Below are 10,379 nucleotides of genomic sequence, written 5' to 3'. Positions count from 1 at the left end.
TTATGTGTAACTGGCAATATACTGGGGCATTATGTGTATCTGACTCTGTACCTGGGGCATTATGTGTATCTGACTATAATTGGAGCATTATGTGTATCTGACTCTATACTGGGGACATTGTGTATCTGGCATTATGTTTAAGGGGCATTACTGGGGGCAGTATGTGTAAGGAGCACTACTGGGGGCATTATGTGTGAAGCTGCTAATTGAGGGTGTGTAGAGGGCGTTGTGATAATATATATATTTATAACTTGATAACATAATATAAAGTTGCGAGGCCCCCTAACACTGCCAGCAGATCCACTCATTTTTACTTTTTCTGTCAATATACTTTTATCCTTCTCCGATATTTCGTGAACTCTCATCAGTGATCCCAGATTAGCAGAGATCATTTACCCTAATTCTACTACCATACCACACTGGAAACGCCCAAATCCATCCGATCTTGGAAGCTAATCAGTGTTGGGCTGAGTCAGTACTCTGGTGAGAGACTCCTGAGGAAGACCCAGTATAGTAGAGTACAGAGCTGATTGGTATGCTCAGTGCCTAACAGTGATAGCAGATTCACCCTTTTTTTCTTGTTCCATTCTGCTCTTTATCCTCTATCTGTGGCGGTTAATGATATTCTGTTCCAACAAGTATACGCTCACAATTGATGCTCGGGCACACAGGCGATTTATGACATCCAAATCTGTACAGTTATGTACAGGCATGTGGTTGAAACAAACCCGTGAATTTATTGTATCTTCCTATTAAGGATTACCATTATTACTATCCAGACCTATCCCAGACAGTGTACATTCATTATTTAATGCTCATGATTGTTATTGTTACTAATACTCCAAACTACTTACTTTTACTATGACGTTAATAAAATTCAATTAATTTTAATATTTTTTCTGATCTTTATTTCTTAATACTATCATTTCTCTAACGTCCTTGAGGATGCTGGGACTCCGTAAAGACCATGGGGAATAGACGGGCTCCGCAGGAGATAGGGCACTTTAAGAAAACTTTGGACTCTGGGTGTGCACTGGCTCCTCCCTCTATGCCCCTCCTCCAGACCTCAGTTTTACACTGTGCCCAGAGCAGGATGGGTGCACTGCAGAGAGCTCTCCTGAGTCCTCTGCCTAGAAGCATTTTTGTGTGGATTTTTTATTACTTTTTTACAGGGAGAACTGCTGGCAACAGGCTGCCTGCATCGAGGGACTGAGGAGAGAGGGGCAGACCTTCTTGTCTAAGATAGGCTCTGCTTCCTCGGCTACTGGACACCATTAGCTCCAGAGGGGGTGAACACAGGTTCTTACTGGGCGTCCACCCCCAGAGCCGCGCCGCCGTTCTCCTCACAGAGCCAGAAGAACCGAAGTCAGAAGACGTCAGGCGGCAGAAGCCTTCAGCTTCACTGAGGTAACGCACAGCACTGCAGCTGTGCGTTATTACTCCCATACACCTCACATACTCCGGTCACTGTAAGGGTGCAGGGCGCAGGGGGGGGGGGGGCACCCTGGGCAGCAATACAACACCTCTATTATGGCAAAAGACAATATACATGTACAGGTGGGCACTGTACATGTATATAAAAGAGCCCCCGCCATATTTTAGTAAGTTTGAGCGGGACAGAAGCCCGCCGCCGAGGGGGCGGGGCTTCTCCCTCAGCACTCACCAGCGCCATTTTCTCTCCACAGCACCGCTGAGAGGAAGCTCCCCGGACTCTCCCCTGCTTACACACGGTGAAGGGGTGTTTAAAAGAGAGGGGGGGGGGGGCACATAATTGGCGGATAACATATTATACAGCGCGGCTGGGGGAAAAACATTTTGTGTTGGTCTCCAGGGTCATTGCGCTGCGGTGTGTGCTGGCATACTCTCTCTCTGTCTCTCCAAACGGCCTTGAAGGGGATACTGTCTTCAGAAAAGAGGTTCCCTGTGTATGTGAAGTGTGTCGGTACGCGTGTGTCAACATGTTTGACGAGGAAGGCTCGCTTAATGTGGAGGGGGAGTGCTTGAATGTCAGGTCGCCGTCGGCAACACCGACACCGGAATGGGTGGATATGCTGAATGTCTTGAATGCAAATTTCAATCTGTTGCATAAAAGGTTAGACAAAGCTGAAGCTAGGGATCAGTCAGGTAGCCAGTCCATGCCTGTCCCTGTGGCGCCAGGCCCTTCGGGGTCTCAGAAGCGCACCATATCCCAGATCGATGACACAGATACCGACACGGATACTGACTCTAGTGTCGACTATGAAGATGCAAAATTACAGCCGAGGGTGGCAAAAGGTATTCGGTACATGATTATTGCCATTAAAGAGGTTTTGCATATTACTGACACGAGGGTACACATGTATAAAGGGAAAAAGCCTGAAGTCACCTTTCCGTCCTCATTTGAACTGAGTGAATTGTGCGAAAAGGCTTGGGAATCTCCGGATAGGAGACCACAAGTTCCCAAAAGGATTCTTATGGCGTATCCTTTTCCACAAACGGATAGGATACAATGGGAATCTTCGCCTAAAGTAGACAAGGCGCTGACACGCTTGTCCAAAAAGGTGGCACTGCCTTCTCAGGATATGGCTTCCCTCAAGGATCCTGCTGATTGCAGGCAGGAAATTACCATGAAGCACATTTACACTCATTCAGGTACTATTGTTAGACCGGCTATGGCATCGGCCTGGGATTGTAGTGCGGTTGTGGCATGGGCAGATTCCTTATCTACGGAGATTGACACCTTAGATAGGGATGCCATTCAAATGAAGATAGAGCATATCAGAGATGCTGCCTTGTATATGAGAGATGCTCAGAGAGACATTTGTTTATTAAGCTCCAGAATAAATGCTATGTCTATTTCTGCTAGGCGGCTCTTGTGGACCCGACAGTGGACGGGAGACGCTGATTCAAAGCGGCATATGGAGTCCTTGCCTTACAAAGGGGAGGAGATGTTTGGAGACGGCCTCTCGGACCTTGTCTCTACTGCTACAACTGGTAAGTTGAATTTCTTACCTTATGTCCCCCCACAGCATACAAAAAAGGCACCTCATTATCAAATGCAGTCCTTTCGTTCCAATAAAAACAAAAAGGTACGGGGATCGTCCTTTGTTGCCAGAGGGAAAGGCAGGGGAAAGAAGCTGCACACATCTAGTTCCCAAGAGCAGAAGTCCTCCCCTGCGTCTGCAAAGTCCACCGCATGACGCTGGGGCTTCCCGGGGGGAGGCAGATCTAGTGGGGGCTCGTCTTCGGTTTTTCAGCCACGTCTGGGTTCACTCGCAGGTGGATCCCTGGGCATTAGAGATTGTTTCTCAAGGATACAGGCTGGAATTCGAAGACTTGCCTCCTCGCCGGTTTTTCAAGTCGGCTCTGCCGGCTTCCCCGTCAGAGAGGGAGCTAGTGTTGGCAGCAATCCAAAAATTGTATATTCAACAGGTGATTGTCACAGTTCCTCATCTCCAGCAAGGAGAGGGATATTACTCAACCCTGTTTGTGGTCCCGAAACCGGACGGTTCGGTCAGACCCATTTTAAACCTAAAATCCCTGAACCTGTACTTGAAGAGGTTCAAGTTCAAAATGGAATCACTCAGGGCGGTCATCGCCAGCCTGGAGGGGGGGGATTGGAATGGTGTCCCTGGACATATAGGATGCTTACCTTCATGTTCCGGTATTCCCCCCTCATCAGGCGTTCCTGAGATTTGCAGTGCAGGACTGTCACTACCAATTTCAGACGTTGCCGTTTGGGCTTTCCACGGCCCCGAGAATTTTCACCAAGGTAATGGCGGAAATGATGGTGTTCCTGCGCAGGCAGGGGGTTACAATTATCCCATACTTGGACGATCTCCTCATAAAGGCGAGATCTCGTGAGAAGTTGCTGGACAGCGTGTCTCTGTCCATGAAGACGTTGCAGTTACACGGCTGGATTCTCAATATACCGAAGTCCCAGCTAGTCCCTACAACGCGTCTAACTTTTTGGGCCTGATTCTAGACACAGACCAGAAAATGGTTTTTCTTCCGGTCGAAAAGGTTCAGGAGCTCATAGCCCTGGTCAGGAACCTATTAAAACCAAAACAGGTTTCAGTGCATCATTGCACGCGGGTCCTGGGGAAGATGGTGGCTTCATACGAGGCCATCCCTTTCGGCAGGTTCCATGCGAGGACTTTTCAATGGGACCTCTTGGACAAGTGGTCCGGGTCCCATTTACAAATGCATCGAAGGATCACTCTGTCTCCCAGGACCAGGGTATCTCTCCTGTGGTGGCTGCACAGTGCTCACCTACTAGAGGGTCGCAGTTTCGGCATTCAGGACTGGGTCCTGGTGACCACGGACGCAAGCATCCGAGGCTGGGGAGCAGTCACACTGGGAAGAAATTTCCCAGGTCTCTGGTCAAATCTAGAGACTTGTCTCCACATCAACGTCCTGGAGTTGAGGGCCATACACAACGCCCTGCGTCAAGCGAAGGAATTGCTTCTGGAAAAACCGGTTCTGATTCAGTCAGACAATGTCACGGCAGTGGCTCATATAAACCGCCAAGGCGGAACGAGGAGCAGAGTGGTCATGGCAGAAGCGACCAGAATTCTACGCTGGGCGGAAGGCCATGTAAGCGCGCTATCAGCAGTGTTCATCCCGGGGTGGACAACTGGGAGGCGGACTTCCTCAGCAGGCACGACCTGCATCCGGGAGAGTGGGGACTTCATCAAGAAGTCTTCACACAGATCACGGGTCGTTGGGGACTGCCTCAAATAGACATGATGGCATCCCGTCTCAACAAAAAGCTAAAGCGGTATTGCGCCAGGTCAAGGGACCCTCAGGCGGAAGCAGGGTCAGAACAATCCTCATTGTTCCAGATTGGCCACGGAGGACTTGGTATCCGGAGCTGCAAGAGTTGCTCACAGAAGATCCGTGGCCTCTTCCTCTAAGGCAGGACCTGCTGCGGCAGGGGCCCTGTCTGTTCCAAGACTTACCGCGGCTGAGTTTGACGGCATGACGGTTGAACGCCAGATCCTAGCGGAAAAAGGGATTCCGGAGGAGGTCATTCCTACCCTGATCAAGGCTAGGAAAGATGTGACGTTAAAACATTATCACCGTATATGGCGAAAATATATTTCTTGGTGTGAGGCCAGAGCTGCTCCTACGGAGAAGTTCCATTTGGGCAAAAGTACAGACTTTTGTGAAGGGTGTGCTGCATATTCAGCCTCCCTTTGTGCCTCCGGTGGCGCCTTGGGATCTTAACATGGTGTTATGTTTCCTCAAGTCACCTTGGTTTGAACCACTCAAAACTGTGGAGTTGAAATACCTCACGTGGAAAGTGGTCATGTTGTTGGCATTGGCTTCGGCAGGACGTGTTTCAGAATTGGCGGCTTTATCACATAAAAGCCCATACTTGGTTTTTCACGTGGATAGGGCAGAGTTGAAGACTCGTCCTCACTTTCTGCCAAAAGTGGTCTCATCTTTTCATGTGAACCAACCTATTGTCGTGCCTGTGGCTACACGGGACTTGGAGGATTCCGAGTCCCTGGATGTGGTCAGGGCTTTGAAGATTTACGTGACCAGAACGGCTAGAATCAGGAAGACTGAAGCTCTGTTTGTTCTGTATGCGGCCAACAAGGTTGGCGCTCCTGCTTCAAAGCAGACTATTGCTCACTGGATCTGTAATACGATTCAGCAGGCGCATTCAACGGCAGGTTTGCCATTGCCTAAATCGGTTAAGGCCCATTCCACTAGGAAAGTGGGCTCTTCTTTGGCCGGCTGCCCGAGGGGTCTCGACATTGCAATTGTGCTGAGCTGCTACTTGGTCGGGTTCAAACACCTTTGCAAAGTTCTACAAGTTTGATACCCTGGCTGAGGAGGACCTCATGTTTGCTCAATCGGTGCTGCAGAGTCATCCGCACTCTCCCACCCGTTTGGGAGCTTTGGTATAATCTCCATGGTCCTTACGGAGTCCCAGCATCCTCAAGGACGTTAGAGAAAATAAGATTTTACTTACCGGTAAATCTATTTCTCGTAGTCCGTAGAGGATGCTGGGCGCCCGTCCCAAGTGCGGACTTCTTCTGCAAGACTTGTATATAGTTGTTGCTTACATAAGGGTTATGTTATAGTTTATCGGTTGAACCGAGGCTATGTTGTTGTTCATACTGTTGACTGGGTAGTGTATCACAAGTTATACGGTGTGATTGGTGTGGCTGGTATGGATCTCGCCCTTAGATTTACAAAAATCCTTCCTCGTACTGTCCATCTCCTCTGGGCACAGTTTCCCTAACTAAGGTCTGGAGGAGGGGCATAGAGGGAGGAGCCAGTGCACACCCAGAGTCCAAAGCTTTCTTAAAGTGCCCTATCTCCTGCGGGGCCCGTCTATTCCCCATGATCCTTACGGAGTCCCAGCATCCTCTACGGCAGGGCTGGCCAAACCAGTCCTCGAGATCTACCAACAGTACACATTTTCCAGACCACCTAGCTGGTGCACAGGTGTAGTCATTACTAATTAAGATGTGCTGCATTCATTCCTAACTGACAATTCTACAGATCTCCAGGAGGCCTGGAAAACATGAACTGTTGGTAGATCTCGAGGACCGGTTTGGCCAGCCCTGCTCTACGGACTACGAGAAATAGATTTACCGGTAAGTAAAATCTTATTTTTTCTGATATGTTAAGAGTGCACCCACAAAAGAGTCTTCTTCTCTCTTCTTCTGTCTACATAGTTCAATACTGACTCAGGGTGCACCACCAAAGTAAATATTGAATAGAAAAAAATGTTTTTTCTTCACTCCTATCACTCTATTTTGGTACTTACAGCTTGATTGATTCATATACAAAATAACCTGTGCCGTATACCTCCAGTGTAAACTACAGAACTCACCAGAATGGCTAACACCCTGGAATTAATGAGGGCAGACAATAATAGGATGCTAAACACATACCAAAGAATCATGGATGAGAATCACCGGCTCCATGAAGCCTACCTGCAGACATGAACAGCAGTGATCGTTTTTACGCGCTACAAGCAGATGGGGACTCTCTTTTTTAAAATGAGCGGGTCCCGCGGGACGCGCTGTCTCTAACTGACCAGTGCGTCTCTGCCAATACTATTCTTCAGTGCCTCTCTTGCCATCAAATTGCCGCCGGCAGCTTCTCCCTGTCCAACCGCGCTGCCCGCAGCTTCTCCCCGTCCAATTGCGCTGCCCGCTGCTTCTCCCCGTCCAATCGCGCTGCCGGCAATGTCTCCCCATTCAAGTGCGGCTGAGACGTGACGTCCCTCCTCCCTGTCCGCCAGCGTGCTCGACCTGCTGCTCCAAACTACAGTAAGAAGCAGCTGCGAGCAGGCGCTGGGGCGGGCTGTGTTATGACACACACAGTGACTGCTCACTAACCAGCGCAGCGCGATCATTGAGGAAGCCTGTGTCTCTCTGGCTGCATACGGCTGCACTCCCTGGGGGATTAAGTAAATTCTCAACTAACAGAGGGATCGTATGTGTTGGGAGGGAGGAGAGTGTTGGCAGCTAATGATGCAAATATGGAGGATGGGGCAGTGCCGATCATACACTCTGCCCATACCTCCTCAGTGTCCATTATAAACACACCAAATACTCCTATAGTGGCCAACATACACCCCCCACACATACCCACACAGTGACCATCACATGCACACCCACAGTGGCCATTATATACTGCTCTACCTGGTGTAATGTGTATGACGTGCTCTATCTGTTGCAATGTGTGTAACGTGCTCTGTCTGGCGCAATGTGTATAACGTGTTCTACCTGGTGCAATGTGTGTAACGTGCTCTGCCTTGCGCAATGTGTATAATGTGCTCTACCTGGTGCAATGTGTATAACGTGCTCTATCTGTTGCAATGTGTGTAACGTGCTCTGCCTTGCGCAATGTGTATAACGTGCTCTACCTGGTGCAATGTGTGTAACGTGCTCTACCTGGTGCAATGTGTATAATGTGCTCTGCCTGGCGCAATGTGTATAACATGTTCTAACTGGCGCAATCTGTGTAACGTGCTGTACCTGGTGGAATGTGTATAACGTGCTCTACCTGACACAATGTGTATAACGTGTTCTACCTGACGCAATGTGTATAACGTGCTCTGCCTGGCGCAATGTGTATAACGTGCTCTACCTGACACAATGTGTATAACGTGCTCTACCTGGTGGAATGTGTGTAACGTGCTCTGCCTGACGCAATGTGTATAACGTGCTCTACCTGACGCAATGTGTATAACGTGCTCTACCTGGCGCAATGTGTATAACGTGCTCTACCTGGCGCAATGTGTATAACGTGTTCTAACTGGCGCAATCTGTGTAACGTGCTGTACCTGGTGGAATGTGTATAACGTGCTCTACCTGGCGCAAAGTGTATAACGTGCTCTACCTGACGCAATGTGTATAACGTGCTCTACCTGACGCAATGTGTATAACGTGCTCTGCCTGGTGCAATGTGTATAACGTGCTCTGCCTGGCGCAATGTGTATAACGTGCTCTACCTGGCGCAAGGTGTATAACGTGCTCTACCTGGCGCAATGTGTATAACGTGCTCTACCTGGCACAATGTGTATAACGTGTTCTAACTGGCGCAATCTGTGTAACGTACTCTACCTGGCGCAAAGAGTATAACGTGCTCTACCTGACGCAATGTGTATAACGTGCTCTACCTGGTGCAGTGTGTATTACGTGCTCTGCCTGGTGCAATGTGTATAACGTGCTCTGTCTGTTGCAATGTGTGTAACGTGCTCTGCCTGGTGCAATGTGTATAACGTGCTCTACCTGGTGCAATGTGTGTAACGTGCTCTGCATTGCGCAATGTGTATAACGTGCTCTACCTGGTGCAATGTGTGTAACGTGCTCTACCTGGTGCAATGTGTATAATGTGCTCTGCCTGGCGCAATGTGTATAACGTGTTCTAACTGGCGCAATCTGTGTAACGTGCTGTACCTGGTGGAATGTGTGTAACGTGCTGTAACTGGTGGAATGTGTATAACGTGCTCTACCTGACGCAATGTGTATAACGTGCTCTACCTGACGCAATGTGTATAACGTGCTCTGCCTGGCGCAATGTGTATAACGTGCTCTGCCTGGCGCAATGTGTATAACGTGCTCTACCTGACGCAATGTGTATAACGTGCTCTACCTGACGCAATGTGTGTAACATGCTCTGCCTGATGCAATGTGTATAACGTGCTCTACCTGGCGCAATGTGTATAACGTGTTCTAACTGGCGCAATCTGTGTAACGTGCTGTACCTGGTGGAATGTGTGTAACGTGCTCTACCTGGCGCAAAGTGTATAACGTGCTCTACCTGACGCAATGTGTATAACGTGCTCTGCCTGGCGCAATGTGTATAACGTGCTCTACCTGACGCAAGTATAACGTGCTCTACCTGACGCAATGTGTATAACGTGCTCTACCTGACGCAATGTGTATAACGTGCTCTGCCTGGTGCAATGTGTATAACGTGCTCTGCCTGGCGCAATGTGTATAACGTGCTCTACCTGGCCCAATGTGTATAACGTGCTCTACCTGGCGCAATGTGTATAGCGTGCTCTACCTGGCGCAATGTGTATAACGTGTTCTAACTGGCGCAATCTGTGTAACGTGCTCTACCTGGCGCAAAGTGTATAACGTGCTCTACCTGACGCAATGTGTATAATGTGCTCTACCTGACGCAATGTGTATAACGTGCTCTGCCTGGTGCAATGTGTATAACGTGCTCTACCTGGTGCAATGTGTATTACGTGCTCTGCCTGGTGCAATGTGTATAACGAGCTCTGTCTGTTGCAATGTGTGTAACGTGCTCTGCCTGGCGCAATGTGTATAACGTGCTCTACCTGGTGCAATGTGTGTAACGTGCTCTGCCTTGCGCAATGTGTATAACGTGCTCTACCTGGTGCAATGTGTGTAACGTGCTCTACCTGGTGCAATGTGTATAATGTGCTCTGCCTGGCGCAATGTGTATAACGTGTTCTAACTGGCGCAATCTGTGTAACGTGCTGTACCTGGTGGAATGTGTGTAACGTGCTGTACCTGGTGGAATGTGTATAACGTGCTCTACCTGACGCAATGTGTATAATGTACTCTACCGTACGCAATGTGTATAACGTGCTCTGCCTGGCGCAATGTGTATAACGTGCTCTACCTGACGCAATGTGTATAACGTGCTCTACCTGGTGGAATGTGTGTAACGTGCTCTGCCTGACGCAATGTGTATAACGTGCTCTACCTGACGCAATGTGTATAACGTGCTCTACCTGGCGCAATGTGTATAACGTGTTCTAACTGGCGCAATCTGTGTAACGTGCTGTACCTGGTGGAATGTGTGTAACGTGCTCTACCTGGCGCAAAGTGTATAACGTGCTCTACCTGACGCAATGTGTATAACGTGCTCTGCCTGGCGCAATGTGTATA

General features: G+C 49.0%; 1 pseudogene; it reads left to right on the top strand.

Moving 5' to 3' along the window:
- Positions 1-401: 401 nt before the first annotated feature.
- On the top strand, positions 402-520 carry LOC134937214 (5S ribosomal RNA; annotated as a pseudogene).
- Positions 521-10,379: the final 9,859 nt, after the last annotated feature.

This window comes from Pseudophryne corroboree, chromosome 6 (genome assembly GCF_028390025.1).
Source record: "Pseudophryne corroboree isolate aPseCor3 chromosome 6, aPseCor3.hap2, whole genome shotgun sequence".
In the NCBI taxonomy this organism is placed as follows: Eukaryota; Metazoa; Chordata; class Amphibia; order Anura; family Myobatrachidae; genus Pseudophryne; species Pseudophryne corroboree.
Note: the sequence above shows the minus strand (reverse complement) of the source record. Positions and strands in the feature narration are given on the sequence as shown.